The 5543-nt window shown below is 48.2% G+C and overlaps 1 pseudogene; it reads left to right on the forward strand.

Moving 5' to 3' along the window:
• Positions 1-3075: 3075 nt before the first annotated feature.
• Positions 3076-4760, forward strand: LOC100667722 (dnaJ homolog subfamily C member 9-like; annotated as a pseudogene).
• The last annotated feature ends 783 nt before the right edge of the window (positions 4761-5543 follow it).

Below are 5543 nucleotides of genomic sequence, written 5' to 3' on the forward strand. Positions count from 1 at the left end.
GTGGGATTCTGGTTTTAGTTGGTTTGCCTGAAAAACAATCCTAAGAGGAAGCGTTAAGGGAAATCTGATTGCTTATCATTTAAAATTTAGCCTCAGGTTGAAATACTGGTTTCCTTGTGTCTGGCCTACTCCATATCTTGTTTGCTTTGGACTTTTTACAGTCTCTGTTCACAAGAGGGTTAATTTTACCTCAGGCCCCAGACCTGTTTCAAAAGTGAAGAGGACTTGAAGCACTTGCTGATGAAGATCAAAGACTACAGCCTTCAGTAGGCATTACACCTCAACATAAAGAAAGAAAAATCCTTACAACTGGGCCAATGAGCAACATCACGATACACGGAGAGAATATTGAAGGAGATGGATTGATAGAGTGGCTGCAACAATGGGCTCAAGCACAACAAGGATTGTGAGGAGGGTGCGGAGCCGGGCAGGGTTTCCTTCTGTTGTTCACAGTGTTTCTAGGGGTCAGCACTGAGTCAACGGCACCTCACAAAAAGGGTTGTTATAACAAAAAGAGGCAATTTCTGACCTACCGCTTAGTGGAAGCAGTCCCTGGATGGTGCAGTTAACGTGCTCAGCTGCTAACTGAAGGTTGGTAATTCGAGCCTTACCAGAGGCACCTTGGAAGAAAGTCCTGGCTATTTACTTCTAAAAAATCAGCCACCGAAAACCCCGTAGTGCAGTTCTACTCTGACACATGGGACCACCATGAACCAGAGCTGGCTGGGTGGAAACTGCATTACTTAGTGGATGATAAAGGTGTTTTATAAATATAAAAATGTATTGCCTTTGTCCTGCTGCCCAGTTTTCTTTTGGTATAACACGTGCCTCTGTTTGGCCCCAGTTATGTTCATAAACTTGATTAGGATAGAAATTTCAAGAATTCAGTCAATGAGTAAGCTAAGAAACTGAGTTCAAAGAGAACTAGCAACACGTGTTAAAAAGCCAATGTGGTGTTTCAAATATCAGTGCATAATATTTTAGCCAGATTAGCTCTTTCTGTCCTTGTTTTGTTGTTGTTAGCCGCTGTTGAGTGGGCTCCTGACTTACGGTGACCCCATGTGACACAGTAGAACCCGTAGGGTTTTATAGGCTGTAATCTTTACCGAAGCAGTTTGCCAGGTCTTTCTTCCTTGGAGCTGCTGGTCGGGTACCTGTATTAATCCACTCTGCTGCCCCCTAGGGCTTGTCACCAACAAGCCCTTTGAGATAAGTCAGTTTCTCGCCCTCCCACCTCCACTTCCATCCTGGGTTCCCCGGTTCTCACCAAGTGCATGGAGAAGTCACCAGGAAATGTTTCTGCGGGCTGGGAGCCCTCATTTGCTTTAGCGATTTAGTAACTGCTGGCTAACACTTTGAGAAGGAGCAATAGAAATAGAAATCCCCATTTCTCAACACCACTCAAACTAATCAACTCTGGCAACAGTCATCAATAGGTGCTAAAACCACCCATGGAAAGGCGACCGGGAACCCAACGACCGAGGGGTGCCAGAGGGTCACCCCACAAGTCAGTTGCTGATCAGAAGGGGAAGGTGCCTTGCACACTCCATAAGGAGAGGCAGCTTTCCAGCCCACCAGGAGTTTCAGGGCGAAAAATGGGGAGGGGGTTTTCCTGGTCACATATATTTGTTGTTGTTGTTAGGAGCCGTCGAGTCAGTTCACAGCAACCCTGTGTACAATGGAAAGAAACACTGCCCAGTCCCGCGCCATCATCACACTTGCTTTGTGCTTGATCCCATTGCTGCAGCCACTGTGTCAACCCGTCTCCTTGATGGTCTTGCTCTTTTTCACTGACCCTCCACTTTACCCAGTGTGACATCCTTCTCCAGGGACTGATCCCTTCTGACAACATGTCCCTTCTGACAACGTAGTCTCACCATCCTTGCCTCTAAGGAGCATTCATACCACTCTTTAGCTGCCTGCATTTGGCAAGTTATTACAACTCACAAACCCATTGCCATCGAGTTGATTCCAACTCATGGCGACACTGTAGGACAGAGTAGAACTGCCCCATAAGGTTTCCAGGGAGCGGCTGGTGGATGTGAACTGCCAACCTTCTGGTTAGCGGCCGAGCTCTTAACTGCCGTGCCACCAGGGCCTCTACAACTCACCAGCCCTCAGTTTCTTAATCTGTAAGATTGGAATAATAAATACAACCATCACATAAGTTGTGGAGTTTTTGTGAGATTTAATATCTGAAAATCACCTGGCACTGTCAACGACGCAGCTCAGTAAACATTAATTCCTTTCACTTTGTCCTGCTTTACTGCAGCTCGAGTGTGCACTTCCACCTGATGCCCTCTCTTGATGTTGCACCACCTCTAGTCCTCAAAGTGTCAGCTGGTCTCTCAGGGGGCAGAGGGGCGAGGGGTGTGGTCCCTGTTGGTGTCTGACCTTGGGGAAGGTCAGAGGGTCGCAGGCTGTCTTGGTCCTCATGGCTGCCTCTCTTGCACGGCCTGGTGAAAGCTGGACTGGGAGACAACTAGGTCACAGAAGCGGGGACGTCTCAGACAGCAGACCTTGGCCCCCCAGGGGCAGCCAGGCTGTGAGTCATCACTGCTCCGTCCACAGTGGACCTCAGGCAGAGGTGGCTGCTCTCACGTCCTCAGTGCAGGCTGCCAGGACAGCCCTCGCACATCTGCGTATGAAACTCTACCTTTATGGGAAGCTATAGGGACTACAGTGTTCATGTCAAAAGAACGTGAAGTCGGCTTCAAAGGGGCTCTTACTGGCTAAACCCAGGCACTTTCGGGATTGCAAAGGATAATGATTAAAAACAATGGAAACATCAATACGTCATACTCTGTGTTTATGATCCTCAAGGGAAAACATATTTAGAAAGAAGAATTGATGCCTTTGAATTATGGTGTTGGCAACGAATATTGATTATACCATGGACTGCTGGAAGAAGGAACAAGTCTGTTTTAGAAGAAGTATGGCCAGAGTGCTCCTGGGAAATGAGGATGGTGAGACTTCATCTCATGGTCTTTTGATATGTTATCTGGAGGGATCGGTCCCTGGGAAGAACATCATGCTTGGTAAAGTAGAGGTCAGTGAAAAAGAGGAAGACCCACGATGAGAGGGACCGACACAGTGGCCACAACAACGGGCCGAAGCAAAACAATGATGGTGCGGATGGCCCAGGACCAGGCAATATTTTGTTCTTTTGTACATAGGGTGGCTTTGAGTTGGAACCAACTCGACGGCATCTAACAACAGCAATCTTTATGGGAGCAGATTGCCAGGTCTTTCTCCCACAGAGCCGTTGGGTAGGTTCAAGCCGCCAACCTTTTGGTTTGCAGTAAGTCTATTAGGTTAGTATTCGAGCACAAACTGCTTCCACTACCAGAGATCTTCCCAGTCGAACGAACCGTGGTAAAACTCTTCCATGACTCCACCAACGGGTGCTGGTCAAGATCACTACTTTCATTGTCTTCTGTTCTTTCACGGGCCCCCTACCCTGATGATGCCTTGGCATGTATACACTGAACTATCTTACAAACTACACCATCACGGTCTTCAGAGTCAGCTTCAGAAAACAAAATACAAACATTTCCAAGATGCGTTGTACAATGGAAGCCCTAAGGGAGACATCCGTCTCTTGTTTTAAAATTCAAAAGCCTGGATTTTGGATTAGCACCAGGGACACAGTCCACTGTGGTGGAAGCCAGTTTTTTCACCTCTATCTGACACTGTAGAAGATTAAAAAAAAGCAGGCGCCCTGGGCTTTTTGCACAGGAAAAGGAAGCTGCCCGGGGCTGCAGCTGATGTCCCTGGGACCCACAGTTTTCGTGGAGGCCGCCGCCTGCTCTGGGGCCCTGCCAGGCACAGGGCTGCCAAGCTGTGCAGGGAAGTGTTCACACTGCCGACCTTCACCCGGTGCTGGGTGTGAGGCGGGAGGCTTTGGAAGGCAAGGTCTGACATGGCTGCCACAGGTCATCCCTGCAGGTGCACCTGGACCAGGTGGGAGAGGGCGATGAGGAGGACACCACGCACAGCTCCCAGATCCTTGTGAAAGTCGGTGACAGAGCAAGAGCACTGTATGAAGAAGGGCAGGGAACCGTGGACACAGACGGCTGTGCCCAGCCAAGCCCGGGGCTGGGAGACGTACTGGAGGTTACTCTTCAGAAGGTCTTTCTGAGGACATTCAGGCTTTTGAAAAGACACACAGAGGTTCTGAAGAAGAGTTGGCCAGTAGTAAACAGGCCCCCCTGGGCTTCAAGGTGACATGGATCAGACCATGGAGTCTGCGCTGTGTGCAGTACACAGAGGAACCCAGGATAAGGAACAGCACCTAGCAAGCCATCAACGCTGCAGAGGGCCCTTCTAGAAAGCCTGTGTTGAAGAATCGAAGCAAATGAATGCAAGGAAAAGGTGGGCTTGGAAGGAGGCTGAAGAAGCAGGAATGAGCAGGAATGAGCAGGAAGGTTGGGCTTGGTGAAGGGGTGGATAACTTGACAGCTGCCATCCAGAGAAGACAAAAGGATTGGCAAAAGGAAACGGACAATTTTCTGGCTCAGATGGAGGCAAAGTGCTGCAAACCTTCCAAAACAGGAGTGAAAAAAAAGTCAAGAAAGAAAAGAACAGAATTTTTTCTTCAAAGGTCCTTTATAGACAAGTTGCAGTCAATATTTGAAGACACCAGTCACCCCAAGAGAACTCGTCTTTCCAGCCTAAATTGCTCAGATCAACTGTGTAAACCAAGCAGAATCTCTCCCCCTGATCTTGGTATTTCCTGGAAATCACCTGACATTCTGTGAGGTCCTCACGTAAAGGAATTTGGTGCTGGCCTGTGTGGGGGGGTACTTCCTGGCAGCACTCGCTTCTGTGGCTCTTCTGTAAATGGAACTCTGTCTAGAACATGCTTCTGTCCAGAGTGAGCTGCGGAGTTCAGTGACGTACGCGTCTGTGAGAACAGGGGCTCTACCTGACAGAACTCCTTCCACCCTTGCTGAGCAGCTAGCTGCCTTCCAAACACCGGCCAGGGATCTTGAACAGACCTGCTGTGTTTTCGTTTTGCTCAGCCATGTTCTAGACCCTGTGCTTGAAGTGTAGGGGAAATAGGTGTTTGAATTACTTCAAGCATTTTTTAAAGACACATCTGATTAAATAAATAAGTAAAAAAAGGTGCATGTTCAGGGGGCTTTTAAAAGTATCCCAGTGATGATTTAAAATATGAGCTAGAAAAAACACGAACGATTATAGTAGACACCGCAGTTTAAGGAGCATAAAGAGACGAGTGGAAGGACTGCCTCTAACTGCTGACTGTCCGAGGGCAGGTCACGAGCTTGTCCCAACTCATTTCCTCATCTCTCAATGGCCTGAGGGAGTTGGGGTAACTGACGCCTTGGAGGCCCTGCTGACTCCTAACTCTAATGCTGAAGGCAGCCATCTTGACCCAGCCATCTGTTTACACTCATGGCGTTGATTAGTGAGAACACCACAGGGAGTCTCACTTGTGTTTGAGTTCATATGTATTTATTCAAACATATAAGAGAAATTTGTAGGGACTGCCCAACTTATAATCTCCAACTTGTAGGTGA

This window comes from Loxodonta africana, chromosome 1 (genome assembly GCF_030014295.1).
Source record: "Loxodonta africana isolate mLoxAfr1 chromosome 1, mLoxAfr1.hap2, whole genome shotgun sequence".
Taxonomy (NCBI): Eukaryota; Metazoa; Chordata; class Mammalia; order Proboscidea; family Elephantidae; genus Loxodonta; species Loxodonta africana.